Raw genomic sequence first — 17,941 nt, 5'->3', positions numbered from 1 at the left:
CTAAATTTAGAAGAGACTGACAATTTACCAAGGCATAGACAAGATACTCACTCTGTACTGTAGGTTATATGACAAGAAGACCAACACCATTCTAATTCCTCTAGATAATGTCTTTACAAAGAAATAAAATACTTTAATTCTCAGTATTTCCAATCTGTTAAAACTACAGTGTGCTACCTCTTGGGGAGTGATGGTAATGTTAGCTATCTTGATTGTGGTGGTGGTTTCATGGGTGTATGCATTTATCAGAATTCATCAAATTGTGCATCTGAAATATGTGTTGTTTTCTGTATAGGAACCATACCACAATAAAGTGTTAAAAAAAAACTACAGTGTGCTAAATAAATACTTGTTTTGCTATCTTTTTATTTCCCTATATATTTATAACTGGCAGTTGGAGTGTTTTTAATATTTTGATAAAGATTTCTAAAAGTCAGCAAACAATTGTAATTTTCCCCAGTGATTATTAAGCTCATTTTGCACAGTTTCAGCCTGCTAGGTCATTTTTACAGCACTGCACAAGGACTGCCTGTACTTGAGGTTTTGTCTTATTTATTAGGATAGTAAAAACATGTAGGATTTGGAACCTGGGTGCCTGGGTTCAAACCCTGCTTCTATCACTAAACTGCTTGCTATCTGCTGCTGACCAAGTAAAAGAAACTTTCGGAGACTCAGTTTTCATACTTGAAAAACATACGAATAGTAATACTTACCACATAGGGTTCTTGAGGTGACAGATGAGAAGACCTTTGGAAATGCACCTGACCCTCTGGAAGCATTCAGTAAATAAGCTCTGTGAAAGTGGAGACCCCATCTCTTTTCTTCATTGTAGCATCCCTGGCATTTAGAACAATCCTGACATCAGGTAGTTGCTCAATAAATACCTGGCGCATAGGAGATTGAATAGTCAGGTTTAATACTCAACAAATGCTAGTGAAGTGATTCTCTCCCTCTTTCCTGACTTTCTCGAAGCTGCACACCTTCAGAGAGTTGAAGAAATCATGGGCCCAGTTTGCCTGAGGACCCAGTAGTTTCACCAGTGACCCCTGTGATAGAGTCCTTCCCTCACAGTCATTGCTGTCTTGTTTGTCCCTGCCTATTTGACTTAGTGACAGGTCACTCAGCAGGGTTCACATTTTTCACATATGTAATGAACTTACATAGATCTATAGGAAAATCACTAAGATTTCAAAAATGGGAAAAGAACAATTAATTTGCAAATAAACTTAACGAATATTTGGAAAACTTCAGCCTCACTGAACATCATTCAACTAAGGAAACATAAATCAAAACCAGAGAGATGTTCTCCTTGTGACCATGTTTTCACAGGTTTCCAGAGTGATGGAGACAGAGACTAGTGAGAGTGAGGTGAGATGACCCTCTTCTCAACTGCTTTGCTTGTGAGAATTGGTACAATCCTTTTAGAAAGCAATTAGAACACAAGGACCATGGGCCTTTGACCCATTCATTCTACTTCTGGAAATTGATCCTGAGCATTTAATGTGGACAAAGCTTTAGCATAAAGATTTTTGTGTTATTTTTAAGAGTGAAGATGGAAAACTTCCTCTATGTCCAGCAGTAGGGATTATTTTTGTGGAAGATTGTATATGCACTTTCTCTTAAGCAGTAATGTCTATAAAGAGTTTGTGTATAAAGAGTATATGTCTATAAATTTTTGTATTGTGATAGAACATTGTATATAAGAAGTATTTTAAAGTAAATATAAAACCCAAACAACTGATGTCCGAATGCAATCCTGGAAGAAAATACCCACAAATGTGAATAACTACTATTTATTATGGCTCCATGATGTTCCAGAAGCTTTGTATATTTTATTTCTAATTCTCACCGCAATCCTGCATGGTCGCTATTACTACGCCCATTTTACAGATGAGAAAATGAGGCTCAGAGGGCCAAGTAACTTTTCTGAAACTACAGATGGTTGTGCACATCTATCTGTCTGATAGTAAAATCCGTACCTTCCTGCCAAGTCAGACTCCTTTATTTGGTTGAGGGTTTTTTTTTAAGTTATGAAATAATGGATAGTTTTCTAAATTTTTCTAAGTTTCTGTTTTTTAAAATATTGGAAGCACAGACTACTTTAATAATCATAAACATGGTTAACAAGGAAACAATGCAACCTTTATAAGTCGTTTAATCACTCTGAGCCTCAATAGCTATTGAATAAACAGTACTTATCTCTGCTCATTTTATAGGGCTGTATATCAAAATTAAAGTGAGATAGCAGATAACGTGTACAAAAGCCCTTTCAAGTTATTAAGGGAAAGGTGCTTCAGTTTTAACTGCTCCTTTCTTAATGTCTTAACTCAAAAAATTTATTTACTTCAGTTGTTTATGAGTTATCATTTTTACTTTAAATATTATAAGAATTGAAAACCTTCAATAAAATGAATGCTTTCTCACTTACACATTTTTAATGTCTGTCTCAGTTAAGAAATGAAGGGGGAGAAGTCATTGTTTTGCACAGTTGATATGGAAAACCTAACACAGGTCCAGCATTCTTTGGAAAAGGAAGTGGAAGGCTGCTGTATCAGATGTTTTGGAAAGAAAGTAACTGTGGCACAGGCTGGAAGTCCCAGATGGGAGCATTCCAAAAGCACTTTTATTGATTCTTGTTGAATATTCATGGAGTTGAAACTCTCTGTCTCTATTGATCATATTCTGAGGCTGGAACACTGCGCGCGGGCGCGCGCGTATGTGTGTGTGTGTGTGTGTAGCATCGCCAGATCCTGGGCATTTATGGAGCCTTGCCTTCAGGGGCTGTTCACTCAGGACTCCCTCCAGGATGCCAGGGTCGTCCTAGATGACTCCTCCTGACAAAAGGGCAAGGTGCAGCTCATCCTCAAGGATTATTTCAGGTCCCTATGCACCTCACCAGTTTAATTTGGGCTTTGCCTCAGGGGCAACCTGGAAGTCCCTACAGAAAGTTAGGAGATGCAAACATCTTGTTCTTTCTGTATCCATAGATACCCCCGAGCAGCTTCTGGGAAAGCCAGTAGAAATGTCTGGTTGGGGGCAGCTGCAGCTTGACTTCCCTGCGAAGTTCAAAGGGTTATTTGGTCAGTGACTCCCTCCTGCAGCCTGCTTTTGTGCAGCCACAATTCTAAATGTAGGACTGCCTGCCACCAGGTCCCTTAAAGGAAGGTGCCTTCAGAGCACAGTGCAGTTTGGGGACCTTTTTAAAAAGAAGTGACATTTTTCTTCTTTAATTGAGAGAGGATGTGACATAGAGTCAAACATCAGTAAATACACAGTTGGCTCCATTAACATGATACAATTTGAGTCCTGCTTTATATACTAAATAGTAGTTATCTCCCCAGCATAGATTGCATCTGTGAAGTAGGGTGCTTCAAGCTTGCCTACTGGAAACTGGGTTCAGGGCCCTTTCTCTCTCAGCTGTAATAACATTCACTGTGATGTAAGTTCCACCAGCAGCCTGGGAGGAAGTTTAGTTTGGCTGATTTAAACTTAAAATAGGGAAAGAAAGTCTTGTTTTCTTGTTCTTCTAGATTAGGCTATAATTTTGAATTTAGTTGTTTTAGTCACCTGTACTTATTTATAGGTGGAAAATGCAATCTCACACATTGGCCACAATCCTTGGCAGACTCTGATAAGATCCTAGATGACCTAGGAGATGATTGTAAATTGTTCCCATGCCTGCATTATTTCTTTTCTTATTGGACTCTTTCTCTATGTATAGCACTCGGTCTTATATGCAGAAATATGACCAAGTGACAGGTTTAAAAACTTGTGTAAAGAAGATCATTTTTCAACAAACTAGAAAAATAATCTCCAACAATAAAAGAATGGTTGTATTTAAGAATGGCCAAAATTTGCAAACTTCTTCTTACAGGGTCAGATAACATAATTTTAGGCTTGTGGGCCAATTGATCCACATCATAATTATTCACCTTTGCTGTTGTGATGCAAAAGAGCATAGCCAGTGGTCTCTGGGTGAGGCTGTGTTCTAATAAAACTTTACTTGTAAAACCAGGCAGCTGTTTGCAGGCCTAAAGTTTGCCAGTTCCTAGGTTACAGTATAATCCATTTGATGCTTGCATCTGGTGTGTTGCTGTCAGCTGAAAGTAAGGCAAAACCAAACTAAAGATAGCCTTAAAGTCACATTAATCTCACAGAAGAAGATTATCTCATGTAAGAAGTCTCACCATAGGGAAGTCCCAGGGCTGGTTAATCAAAGCTGTTAGATGATGTTAGGCCCAAGGCCCAAGTTTGTTCTATCTTTCTGCTCTCCCATCCTTGCCTCTTTGACTTATTCTCAGGCTGACATGCCTCATAGTCACAAGATGGCTGCCCATAGTTCTAATGTTACATGTAGATACAACAACGTTCAGCAGAAGAAATGAGACTTTTTTCCCCTGCACGTCTTTCTTTAAAAGAGCAACATTTTTCCGAAAAGAACTTTCCATTCCATAGACTATGTCTGATTGACCAGAACTGAGACACAACATTTCAAGAAAGATTTGAACTAGGTCACTGTGTTAGTTGTCTATAGCTGCTATGACATCAAACTTGGTGACACAAAACAATGGAAATTTATTCTGTCAGAGTTTTGGAGACAAGAAATCCAAGATCAGTATCACTGGGTCAAAATTAAGGTGTCAATAGGGCCGTGCTCCCTCTGGGGGGGTTCTAGAGGAGAATCTTCAAATCTCTCTGTGCTCCATTTTCATATCACCTTCTCTTCTGTGTGAAATCTCCCTTGCCTCTTTCTCTCTCTCTCTTTTTTAATATGGAACACTTCACAAATTTGCACATCATCTTTGTGCAGGGACCTTGATAATCTTCTGTGTATTGTTCCAATTTTAGTATATGTGCTGCAGAATCAAGCACTGCCTGTCTCTTATAAGGACACCTGTGGTGGCATTTAGGGCCCAGCCAGATAATTCAGCATAATCTACTCATCAAAAGATCTTTAACTTAATCACATTTGGAAAGAGCCATTTTCCAAATAAGTAACATTTACTGGTCCAGGGATTAGGACCTTAACTTTGGAGGCCATTGTTCAACCTGCTACAATCATGGAGAACTTTGTCAAAGGAAAAGACTGACATTTTCTAACATGATGGAGAGCCATTAAATTAATTACTGGCGAGAGGGAACTACCATGATTATTTTATGTTAATCAAGATTTACTTAAGTCAAATAAGGGGGGGTATGGGCCTAAAAACATCAGGATTCAGCAGGCAGGGAAAATCCAGAATATGACTGTTAGGCAAATATCAGTAACTGCTATAGCACACTCGTATGCAACTATTGTATTTAGCAAGAGTTTACAATGACTTAAGAAAATAATTTTTATAAAGTTAGGTAGGAAAAAACTTATTTATAGTGCGGTCACAACACAAAGAGTAAAATACTCTTATGCATAAAAAAGATTGAGACAATGTACTAAAAAGTTACTAGTTGTTTTCTGGAACTGGTAAAAATTTGGGTAATTGACCTTTTTTCTCTCTAGTTTTGTATTTTCCAAAATTTCTATAAAAAGTATATATATTGCTTAAATTAAAAATAAATCAATTGTATTATATTGTTAGATAATACTGGAGTTTTTTTTTAAAGATAATGTCAGTTTATTTTGTATCATTTCACTTAATTTCTCTATCTCATTTAGTTTACTTTATCATGAAATGACACAGGATAGCCACGATTCCACCCAAGAAAATTCTTCTGCTTTCAAAAAGACCTAGACCCCTTACCTTGTCTCTGGAGTTATCTTTCTGAAACACAGGTTGTTTCAGATCCACCATGCTTCTCATCAAAAACATTTAATGTCTTTTTGTTGCTTTAGAAAATGTCTTGTCTTTCCTTTTTTTTTTTTTTTTAACTCAGAGTTCTCCACTACCTAGCCCAATTTCTTAAGTCCCTAACACCAGATGCCTACACCATTCAATCATATACTTCTTGCCATCCATGCCTTTCTGTGCTCTTCCTGAAGATGGTCTCTAACTCAAAGAGTTCTCACTGTGCTCCCAGGTGGAGAGGCTGCTCAGCTTCACCAGGGAGCTCATTAGAAATGCAAATTCTCAGGCCCCACCCTAGACATACTGAATCAAAAGCTCTGGGGGTGAGCCTACTGATGCAGGTCTTAACAAACCCTCCAGGTAGTTTCAATATATTCTTGAGTTTGAGAAACTCCAGGTTAGCTCTCCTTGTCCTACTTCTTTTTATTATTGCATTCTTACATCTGTGGCAATCAACATTGCTAGAATAACCACTGGATTATTCCTCCTAGAGAATTAATTTATAAATCAGTTTTACAGGTATGTATTATGCTAGCAGTTGGCCTTCCAAATGAATAACATACCTATATTCCCATGATTTTCTTGCTGTATCAGTCATTTTTTCCTTTAGGTACATTTTTCTTGTCCTGTTTTTATGTATGTTATGCACATCAGTCAGTAAACTCAGGCAGGAATGAACAACTTTTCTTTTTTTTTTTTAAGACTTTTATGGTGGTATGATTACTGTACAGTAAACTACACATGTTTCAAATATACAATCTGATGAATTTTGATAGATGTTTACACCAATGTAACCACCACCACAATCAACGTAGCTAACATTTCCATTATTCCCCAAGAAGTGTAATTTCAAATTCCCAATTTATCCCTTCCCACCCCCTTTACCCCTGGTAACCATAATTTTGAACAACTTTTCTTAATGTTCCTCTGGATCACTTATTCTAAAATCCCTGAATGCCTTGCTTTGAGCCAGGTGTTGTCTATGATTCAAAGCCATTCCTTCAGCTGTGGTCCACTGAGTAGGACTGGTAACACATGACTGCCCCTCTCTTTCCCTTCTTCAGCTAAACCAAAAACATATCCAGAAGAATCATGGCCAGTTGTGTCTAAAGGCCCAAAGGAGCGCCCCCCCCTGCCCCCACCAACTTTACTTATAATTTTATAACCTTGGGCAGATTATCTTTCCCCAGAGTCTTACATTCATCATTAGCGAAAGTAGAAATGGTAAGAGTTTTTTCCCATTGTATACATGGACTCTCATGTACTGGAATTTATGAGCTTCTACAGAGCTCCGTGGCAAGGGAGGGCTCAGGCCTTTCTTTTTTCTCCCCTGCCATCTGAAGAAAGAGTGTTCCAAACTCTGATCAACACCTAACCCAACCCCATGCCTGGCACATAGTAAGGGCCTAATAAGTAATTGTTGGTTAAATGGAAGAAACGATGGAAGAACAGAAGGATAGAAGGAAGAAATGGCGAGAGAGAGACTGAGAGAGGAAGGGAGGGATGGCAGGAGGGAAATGGCTAAGTGTAGATCAGACACAGCTCCTGATAGGGGGAAATGCTTAAGGAAACAGGTAGAATTGGAACTCTAATCCCTAACCTGTGCCAGACAGATAGGTAGGTAGGTAGGTAGGTAGATAGAAAGAAAGAAAGAAAGAAAGATAGATAGATAGATAGATAGATAGATAGACAGACAGACTCTAACAGTAAATTAATGATTCTGTTTGGTTCCCTCCCTGGAAGATGTCAGCAGTTCCTCCCAGGTGCAAAGGGTGAGGCCCGTCTGAGAGTCTGAGAAAAGGGCTTTGTGAATTGTAAAGTAGAATGCAGATGGTGATTAACTAAGGCATCACAAGCAAGGGCAAGTCTCCTGAGTGGTCCCAGGAGAGACTGTTTTGCCTTCTTTTTGTCATTTGTGTTCTCAAAATTGTCCCTGCTTAGACCAAATCAACCTCAAATGATTTATGAATAAAATTTCCACTCTGAAAATCTGAGCAACTTAGAAATTGTAAGAACTGGACCATCTGGAGATAATTTATAAATAACACTCATCTTTCAAATCGCCTCTGTCTTCCCAAAGAGCCCTCTGTCCTGTCAGTAGGACTGCTGCCAAAGCCCAAACTGCTAAATTGGGCCGGCGACACTGAAGTCACTGACGGGAGCTTCTTATCTCTGATTCTTCTAAGAATTTGGGACACTTTATTGAAACATTCGTTTTTTCCTCATGTAAAATGTAGGCTAAAAAGTTACTAGCTGTCTTTAGATTGGGAAAGGCTTTCAGGATTTTAATGCATGTGATTCACTCAGCTTTTACTTAGTCTACTGCTAAAATAGTTGAAACTCAAATCAAATACTAAACAGAACCCAAAATATCCTGGATACATAGTAAGGTTTGGGGGCATTAAAAAAATGTCTGAACCCTCTACTCCTTTTCTAACTGAATACTGTTGATATGAAAGGGAGCCATTAATACCATCTTTTCCCCTCTGTTTCTTTCAGGTCAGTCCTATTCAGCACAATCTTAGCCCATGTTTGTGTGTGTCTCTTAAAGTGCCAGTCTAGGTATGTTTAACTGGACAGTGGAGCTTTGTGGGGCCAAGGCAGACAAGACCATGCAGAGTTGACCAGCCTGGGTAATGATTCCTGTTATCACGTCTGTTAGATTGTCATGTTGATTTTTTTTTCCTTGCGTCTGCTGAGCTGAAGTGATCGAAATCACTTATGAAAACAGTGGCCTTTTATTGGTTCCCAAATTATAAAATCTGTCATAATATGAAGCACATTTCGTGTCTCTCTTCACACCCTGGGATTATGACACATCGCATCAACTCTTATTACTGCTCAGGGAGAGGCAAAGCTTAAAAATGATCAGGTTCAAAGGAGAGCCCTGCAAGCTGTGATCTCTGTTTCTCTATTAGAATTCCACCAGCCCTGACTCCCTTACCCAAAATGCACATGCACAGCCCTTTCCTTCCCTGGCTGGGGGTATTTGAGTTTATATGCTTGCAATTAACTCTGTAGACTGGAGGTCTTCACATGGCTTCTCAAGGATCTACTAATGGTAAATGATGAAATTGACTAGCTGGTGCAAGAGTCATATTGAACTCCTTGCACTTAAAGAAGTTTATAAAGCAGGGCTTTTCTGGAGTTGAGGTGAAAACTTTTTCATTTGGGAAATATATAGCATAATACACAGAACTGTGCTATTTTAAACACAATGGGCATGGTGTGCATGTTGAGACAGAACACATCCCCATTTCTGAGAACATCCCTCAGCTTGGAAAGCATCTGAAAAGGCAGCTTCATAAAGGGATTCTGCTCTGTTTCTCTCTGGATCCCACAGAGCTTTTCTTTGTGTGGCCTCCACCCATTCCATTTTATTTTCCTTACGTTTCATAGCATTGGTTTTCTAACACAGATGAAGAGAATTCCTGGGGATGTGTCTCAGCATTTCTAGAAGGAAATGTATGTATACTTTGAAAAAAATGTATTTCATATTATAACAGAATTTTATAATTTGGGAACCAATAAAAGGCCACTGTTTTCATAATATAAGCCAAGTTAAGTTTGAGAAATTCTCTTTGCTGGAGGGAATCTGCATCATGAGTTTTCAAAGGGGACAGCTGTTGGGGGTGGGATCTTGTCTCCCTAGATGGGTCATGTCAAGATCTTTTTGGGTGGTTGGGCATAACATTTTGCTTATAAAATAGGAAAAGAAAATTTTTTTTTTAAGGTTCAAAACAATCCTGGGCAAAGGTAATAACAAGTAACACCCGTATCTCTCCTGTAGGACCAAACTTCAGGTGACAGAGCTGAGACAGGAATGCCCCTGCCAAGGTAGAAGCCGTACATTCAGGGCCTGTTGTCCAGGATCAGGAAGAGAAAGGTAAGTGTCGTGTGTGGAAACAGCTGTGGCTTCAACAACACAAGCTTTGCCTTCATTGCATGAGCACAGTTGCTCTAAGAAAATGGAAAGAGAAAGAGGACTGAGGGCAGTGAATCAAGCAAGGGGCCTCAGAATGGGGGTCCCAAGACCTGCAGAGCTGGTAGCCATGAGGATGCAATAGCTTCCTCAAGAAACAGTTGTGAAGCATGTGGGGAGGAAGGGGGATAGAGGCTGCTTCCTAATTTTTACTGATGGTGCTCTTGGCAAGAGGTGGGGGCAGAGGCCCCACCTGAGCAAGCAAACAGCAGAGTTCCTTCCTGAACTCTTAGCAGGGTGGCAGCTCTCTGTAGGCGACTTCATGGTGTCATTTCTGCAGGGCCTTCTGAACCCATCCAGGTGCATTAGTCCCATAGTCTCCAAGAGGAATGGCTCTGGGGAACAAAAAGAGTGAATTGTCTAAGAGGGGTGATGCAGGGGACAGTATAAGAGTAATAAGTGAGTTTTAACAGTGAAAAGAAAAGAAAGCCCAGTGAGTGCCAAATGCCACAAAAATCACCATGTCCCACAGCTGTACATGGGATAAGTGAGGGGCACAAATTTGTGGAAGAGCTGGAAGAGCCCGGTGTTGGTGAAAAGATATGACCTCCCTGTCATGCTAGGGAGGGATATCAAACAACACCAAGGGAGGCCAAGCTGCAGAATAGAAGGATGAGACCACTACGTCATGCTGGAGCCATCCTGAAGCCTTGCAAGAGAGAAGAGGTTTGGGGAATTGCAGTCCAGAGAATTCCCTGGTGGAAGCTCAGCTCTTAATACTCCTAGATGATGCTCTCCCAAGCTGTTGAACAGGAGGCCTGGAGATGGGACTAAGTAGATGGAATTGAAGGCAGGAACCACGGGGATCCTGAGATACTGGGGATGGGTTGGCCAAGAAAAGACGTTACCCACTGGTAGGGAAGGGGTCTGATGAGAAGCATGTTCTTCAAAGATTTAAGGTATGGCTAAGGTGGTGGAGAGAAATCAGAACTCTCCACTTTAAGGAAAACTTAGACATAAATTAGTAGAAATGCAAATAAATCTTTTGGAATTCTCTTCCCATCTTCCTTGGGTATTGATAGTTAATGTAAGAATTGCTGTGACCTCAACCAGACAGTCTCCAAATCAAACCAGGGTGCCGCTGAGGCTCTGATTCCTTACCAGCAGACTTGATATGTTATCTAAAATAGCAACCAGGAGAGAAGGACCCATGAAAATGCAGGCAGGAAGCACTTTCTTTAGTGTTCTGAAATATAAGGTAAAAAGTGACAACAGCCCAGAGAGGTGCTGTGACAGTGGGAGGAGCAATAAGGAACAATTATCTCTGGCACAATTCAGGTTAAAGTGCTAACCTACGTGAAAATGCAAGAACTTGGACAAATAAAGAAGAGAGGATGTGGAGCACAAATGGCATTTTACTGAGAATCCCAATAAATAGGCTCTTCGTTCACTCTCACTAACTAGCTTGGGACATTTGGGGAAGTAATATAATGTCCTTGAGACTTGGTTTCTTTCCACATCAAAAATGAGTGTTGAAGCTGGTGGTCCCTAGGATCCCCTCTCATCCTCTGTGAATCCAGGTCCTGGAGAGTTCACGTACTGGGACACTTTCTCCCAGATTTTCCAGAGTGAATACTGTTTCTCTGATATGGCCTCAGCCAATAACATGATCCTTCTCATTTCCAATTAGAAAATGCCTCTCCCATCCATCCATTTTGCCTACCAAGAAACACAGTGCCACTAGTCTGGACTGCAGCACTGTTGCCCAGCCAGGCAGGCCAGCCTGTCACTAAGGAGACCCAAACCCTGACACTGAACCTGGCATCTCAGGGAAAGACTATTGAGCATTTCACTTGGCTTTTGAGCCCAGTGATCAAGACAGAGTGTGCTGGGTTGATGTTAACTGTTACACGACTCTTTTCATTACAGTGCTTTCACTTTGGAGCCTGAGGGAAGTATCACAGGTTCTAGAGTCTGGGCTCTGGGCCGCTTGGGACTCCCCTAGGCCATGCCTGAGCTCATATTCCAAGCAGTGGTTGGGTTATTTTATTCTACCCACAGCGGTGGACTCAGCACCAGAACGGCTGGGGTGCATTTTATCTCCTTTGCCTCTTCTGGCACCCAGTTTTTGTTCATTCACTTACTCACTGAGTACCTACTGTGACTAAGACATTATGTAGGATACCACAACGATTACTGTTTTGGTGTTCCTTCAAGGTTTTTTGCTTGATCTTATAACCACCACCCTGAGTGAGCTTGGAAGTGAGTTCTTCTCTAGAGCCTGAAGATAAGAGTTCCTCCAGCCAACACTTTCATGTCTTGTGAGACCCTAAGTGGAGAACTCAGCTAAGTCCACCCAGACTTCTACCCTGCAGAACTAGAAATAATAAATGAGTGTTGTTTTAAGCCACTACGTTTGTGGTCATTTGTTATGTAACAACAGAATAATAATACAACAGCCATGCTCGTTTGTTTATACATCACTTACAACCACTTTCACACTACAACAGCAGGGCTGAGTAGTTACAACAGAGACCTCATAGTCTGCTACACCTGACATATTTACTATCCAGCCTTTGACAGAAAAAGTTTACTAATCTGTACTTCACCAAAAACGTAATCTCAGCTCAGGTGTATTTAGTGAGAGTTTTGTGCCTGACCCAAGATTTAGAAGAAGCAGGACTTACATCCAGGAACACTCAGTCAAACATTCCTTTCATCAAACTGAAATAGGCCAAAAAACTAGTAGATACCAGCCTGTCCTGCAGACCCATTCTCCATTCCAGTTTTTAAAAGACTGAGGGGAGAGAGAGAGTGTTAATATGTTCAGAGAAAAAAATTAGAGTGTTATGTACCATATGCATATTGGAGGTTGTCATTTTCCACATTATGAATCTTTATATTAGCTAAATTTTTGTAATAAATTTGTATTAAATTGATAATAATTATAGCCATACGATTTTTAAGGGGTACTTTGTGGCCCACTATGTGTTTCTTAGTGCAGTGGCCTGGAGAAGAGAATATATGAAGACTATTGTTTTGTGATCAGAATTTTGAATTCACTCCACTGGTCCTTGACTTTTCCTCCCTTTAAGGTGTCCCTTCTACCTTCACAATGGGGCAAGTCATGTCCATGCATTTCTTCATTCACTATTGTCACCATCTTAGAGTTATAATACCCTCAGCACACGCACACACAGATGAAAAGATTTGGCATGGTATGTATTTAGCTAAATTGAGTTGAAATTCATATGATCCTGAGGATTAGAAGAAGGAGTGGAAGCAAATGTATTGGTGTCCTCAGGCTGCCGTAACAAATTAACCACAAACTGGGTGGCATAAAACAACAGATTTATTTTCTCACAGTTTTGGAGTCCAGAAGACTGAAATCAGGGCGTTTTCCGAGTTGTCTCCATGGAGGGTCTGAGGGAGAATCCATTCCTGCCTCTCTCTTAGCTTCTGATGGCTGCCAGCAATCCTCAGAGTTCCGTTGACTTGTAGCTGAATAACTCCAGTCTCCACCTCCATCTTCACATGGTCTTCCTCTTCCTGAGTCTGTGTCTCAAATCTCCCTCTGCCTTTCTCTTTTAAGGATGCCTGTCATTGGATTTAGGCCTACCCTAAATCCAGGAATGATCTCATCTTGAGATCCTTAGTTATATCTGCAAAGACCCATTTGCCAAATAAGGTCACAACCACAGGTCTGACGGTTAAGATTTGGGTATATCTTTCTGGAGGCTGCAGTCCAACTCACTGCAGAAAATATTTGGCATGTTCCTGTAGCTGTTAGCAAAAACTTTTCCTCAGTCTCCTAACTAGCATTTGAAATCAACAAAACTGTCCTCTATTGTGGGAAGAATTGTTCTGCTTTTTCTCACGGGGCTTTATGAATATTCAGCTCCTCCCTCCATGATCCTGTGAGTATAGATTGGACAGTCCCTCAATGGCAACACATGTGAGAGATGCCAAAACCTTTATCACTATCCTATGTGGGTGCCTCCACCGTGTCTTGCCCTTTGCACCCATCTATTCAAAACCTAAGGTAAGGCAACATTAGGAGATGTGTCAAAAGTCAGGGTCATTATCCTCAAGTGTTAAGTCCAGGATAGAGCCCTGTGGAGTCTTTCTGTAGGTGGGAAATTTTGCTCTCTAGCAGAAGAGTATGGGTCTCTCTGGAAACAAGTCTATGCCACTTATTGTCCATTTGGTCTTGGGAAATCTGATTCTGTGATCTGGGTTCTCTCTCTGCAAAGAAGGCACAACAATGCCTTGCTACCTTACTAGGGTGTTGTGTGAATTTGCTGACACCCATAAAGCTCCCTGAAAATGAAGAGGCTTACATAAGTCCCTGGTATTATTCACACAGCAAACGTTTCCCCCTGAGACTAAAGTAATAAATGGTACCATTGTGCAGCCAGTGGAGCGTGTTCAAAAGTTTCCGTTCACAACTAGTAGATCAAGTTGTGGGTGGCTGTATGGACTTTCTGTGCTCATGCCAAGCTGCCTCCGAAACAGCGGCACAATGGTCGATCCTGGAATGAAAAGCTGTACTGTACAAGACGGCCGAATCGTGGCATCACATCACATAGGACAGTCCTGTGTAGTGACTTCATGTGCACCTTTCCTTACAGCAGAAAGGAACAATAGCAGACACAGTGGCCACAGGGATATCGAACGTGGTAGCTATTGAGAAGCAACTATCTTCTTCCACCACATTGATAAACTTCCCAAGCCTGTGGGTGCTCACAATTGGGGGCCAGAGGGAGGGGATTATAACTATAGCTCTTCTTTCTTTTTTTCTTTCTGAATTCTTGGGCCAGGAACAGCCGGGGTTCTAAATCAAAGGGTGTTCAGGTCAAGGATGTAGTCTCTTTAAATACAGTTCATCTGGGTGAGAGTATGTGGGAGCAGTCTGGACAGAATGCTGCTGGCTGGCACAGGAGATAAGAGAGGATTGCCTTTCCACCATTATAAGCTCTGGAAATACTCCAGGACATGATTCAGGGAAAATACTTTCCTTCTTTTTGGGACTTTCAGCCTCTGGATGCCACATCTGAGATGACAGACATTTTAATTAAATGAGCAAGAAATTAGCTACTGAAGGTATTGCATTTATTTTTTAAAAAGTAATCATGTTCAATTAGAGATATTTGGGGATTACACTAACAAACTTACTTGGATCAAAGTTATCCCTTTGGTAGTAAGTATTCTCACATTATAAAGCTGAGGGGGAATCTCAGAATCATGGAATTTTTTTAGCTGTGAGTGGTCTATCTTGATATTAAATTATTTGATAACTTTTTAAATTCCATGGATAAGCTTGCATTTTTCCTCTTTCTGTTCAGTGGCAACAAAAGTAGAGAGGAAGATCTAAGTATTTAATCTTTGAAATTGTTTAAAATATTTAGATTTTAATACAAAGGCAATGGAGAAGTACTGTGCAACCCACAGGGTACATGGTATTCCCTCTGGCCTCTTACTCCCACATTCAGTCACATCCTGTTTCCAGAGAACCTTTTGTTCATTCATTCAGTGCCCATTTATTGTGCACCTACTATACACTAGACAGTGTGCTAAGTGCTCAAGGTACAAAAAGATGATGGGCGCACAGCCACTTTTCTCATGGACCCCCTCACCTAGTGAGGAGCAAAATGACAGGTATCATAGTGGAATCAAGGTGAGAGCTGGAATAACTGAAAGGAATTTCATTGTGACACCGTGCCTCAGGCCTTAACATTCAAGGTCCTGACATCTTTAGACTTGTCTTTTCTCCCTGGATGCCTTTTGCTACATGTGTCATGAGAACCATCTCCTAAGACACTGTCACATGGTTCCCTCGAGTTCAGATAAGCTTCAGTCACTTCCTGGAGAACACAGAGCAGTGTAGACCCACTAGGCAGAGAGGGGTTCTGGGTCCCAATCTGTTTCTAGAGAAAGCACACACAGAGCCTGGAGGACACTGCCTGAAATTTCTGCCTGACTGGACACATCTACAGGCAATTTAACAGTTGCCAAAGTTTCATCAATGTGCAGTCTGGGGACCCAAAGGCCAGACAGTGTCAATCTGTGGTGACCAAGTTCAGAGGCTCTGAAGGAGCTCTTTGCCTGATCAAGGCTGAGTGCACCGGTGAGCCTGAGAGGTGCAATCGTTTGTACACTATTACATGCTCGCCTTCCTGTAAGCTTCAAGGAAGCAGACATTTATGTCTCTGTTGCACTCCCTGAGGCTCAGACCACAGGCTGCCTGCCCCTTTCATTGTCACTCCAGTGGCCAGGGCCAGACCACCTGGGACAAGAAGGGGTGAGATGCAGAGGAGTGATTCGAGGAGAGGGTAGTATAGCTCTCACTCTGTTCCCAAGGTGTGGGTTCTTCCTTCAGCAGTTTCACAGCAGACACTTTTAGTTACTTATCCCATGTCCAGCTCTCCCCCACCTTACCAACTTTGCTCAGGATAGTAAGATGGCCAGTTACCTACTTGGTTCCTAGGTGTTCTCACCTCTGGCAGGAGCTTGTGACATAACCTGAGCCAATAAGATGTAAGCTGAAGTCTGCTTGGGACTTTTGCTTTCCTGATAAAAGGGGACCCATGTGACTGGCACCACTCTTCCCATCCTCTCCTTCCCTCTGCCTTGGACATGTATATGATGTCTGGAAAGCAGCATCCATTATATAACCATGAGGCAACAAAGATGAGGACAAAGCTAAAATTCTAAGAGAGGTAGAGTTTAATTAATTCATTTATTCAACTAATGTTTACTGAGTGTCTCCTATGTGCCAGGCACTGTTGTAATTGCTAGAGATAGAGAAGTGAGCAAAGCATACAAAAGCCCTTGCTTTTTTGAAGCTTATATTTTAGTGGTGGTAGGAGAGAAAGACAATATATACTATATAATAGTAAAAGATACAGTATGTCACATGGTGTTAAGTACTATAGAGAAAAGGAAAGCAGGCATTCAACTGGGTGGTACCTTGAATGCTCATGTAAGGACTGTGAGTAGAGCTGTAATGTGGTCTGACTTACATTTTAACAAGACTGTTCTGTCTGTGGTACTGAGAATAAATTGAAAAGGGAAAGATTGAAAGAGCCAAGGCCTCTGATGGCATCAGTGAACAGCTAAGCTAACAACAGTAACCGTCTGCTTCCAGAGGTCTTGTTATCTGTGGAAAATGACTCCCTATTTTTTCAAGCTACTCCTAGTCATGTATTTTAATCACCTGCAGCCAAATTCATTCCTAAGTGATATAGACAGTTACCATCATTTATTGAGCACCTACTGTGTGCCAGGTGTTGTGCTGGGTCCTGGGGATATAAATATGAAAAAACATGTAGTTCGTATTATCAAAGAGCCTTTCCAAGGACTTATAACTCAATTGTGAAATACCAGTAGGTGAACCAATTCACTGTAATAGGGCAATTGCTTTAGTGAAGTTTGTCTGGAAGATTGGTTGAGCATGGAGGAGAGCCATAAGCTGAGTGAAGGAGTCATGGAAGGCTTCAAGAAAGTTGAGCAGGTGTTTCTCAGGTGAACAAGTTAGTGGAGGGCATTCGCGTCAGGAGGAACTAACTGCCTGTGTAGCTCAGAACATGACGTGTTCCAGGACATGTAAATAGCTCATTATTCTTGGGAGAGTAGAGTTTGACTTGACTAGAGGGGAGGTGGTGAGTGGGAGGAGGATGGCAAGAAGCAATGGGAATTTAGGCAGGACATGGATGGGAGAGATGATGGGGGGTTTCATATGTGCTATACATGAATGTGATTTATCCTTTAGATAAATAGGGAGGAAGTGGAGGGATCATTCTGGCAGTAAGATTAAAGATGACTTGTAGGGGAGTGAGAGAAAGTCAATGTAAGCGTACAGGAAACAGAAGATAACAACCCGAGCCAAGGCAGAGTTGGGGTGGAGAGGAAGGGATGCAGAATCAGTGGTCTGTATGGGATAAAAGACAAGGAGACATTCCAGGATGACCCGACACATTGCATGTACCTCTGCATGAATAGATAATATTTTTGGCATAGAGATCACGCGCAGAGATAATGAACAGTTTAGTGGACTACAGTAAAGCATGATTGGCTTTGATAAGAGCCCATGGAGATTGTGTCTGGTGAACTGACATCAGGAGATTCCATTCAGCCAGCTTTGTGGACGCCAGAGAGTAGTTCCTTACACCTAGTCCAGTGTGCTTGCCTTCTTCCCTGTGCCTTTATGACCAGTCTGCTGTTTGAATACCAGTTA

General features: G+C 41.2%; 1 protein-coding gene and 1 non-coding gene across 4 annotated transcripts in view; one reads left to right on the top strand and one right to left on the bottom strand.

The window, feature by feature from the left end:
• Positions 1 to 4,765: 4,765 nt before the first annotated feature.
• LOC123611678 (U6 spliceosomal RNA) lies at positions 4,766 to 4,872 on the bottom strand. Its single transcript, XR_006718780.1, has one exon. It is a non-coding gene; the product is annotated as a U6 spliceosomal RNA (small nuclear RNA).
• Positions 4,873 to 8,281: 3,409 nt separating this feature from the next.
• Positions 8,282 to 17,941, top strand: part of ANKRD55 (ankyrin repeat domain 55) — a 255,412-nt gene continuing 245,752 nt past the window's right edge. For all 3 annotated transcript variants that reach the window (XM_074358508.1, XM_045525115.2, XM_074358512.1), the window contains exons 1-2: positions 8,282 to 8,416; positions 9,574 to 9,669. The gene's annotated coding sequence lies outside the window, so the exon portion shown is untranslated. The remainder of the gene's footprint in view (positions 8,417 to 9,573; positions 9,670 to 17,941) is intronic.

Source organism: Camelus bactrianus, chromosome 3 (assembly GCF_048773025.1).
Source record: "Camelus bactrianus isolate YW-2024 breed Bactrian camel chromosome 3, ASM4877302v1, whole genome shotgun sequence".
Lineage (NCBI taxonomy): Eukaryota > Metazoa > Chordata > Mammalia > Artiodactyla > Camelidae > Camelus > Camelus bactrianus.
The sequence above is the reverse complement of the archived record's forward strand: the minus strand, read 5'-3'. Positions and strand labels throughout refer to the sequence as shown.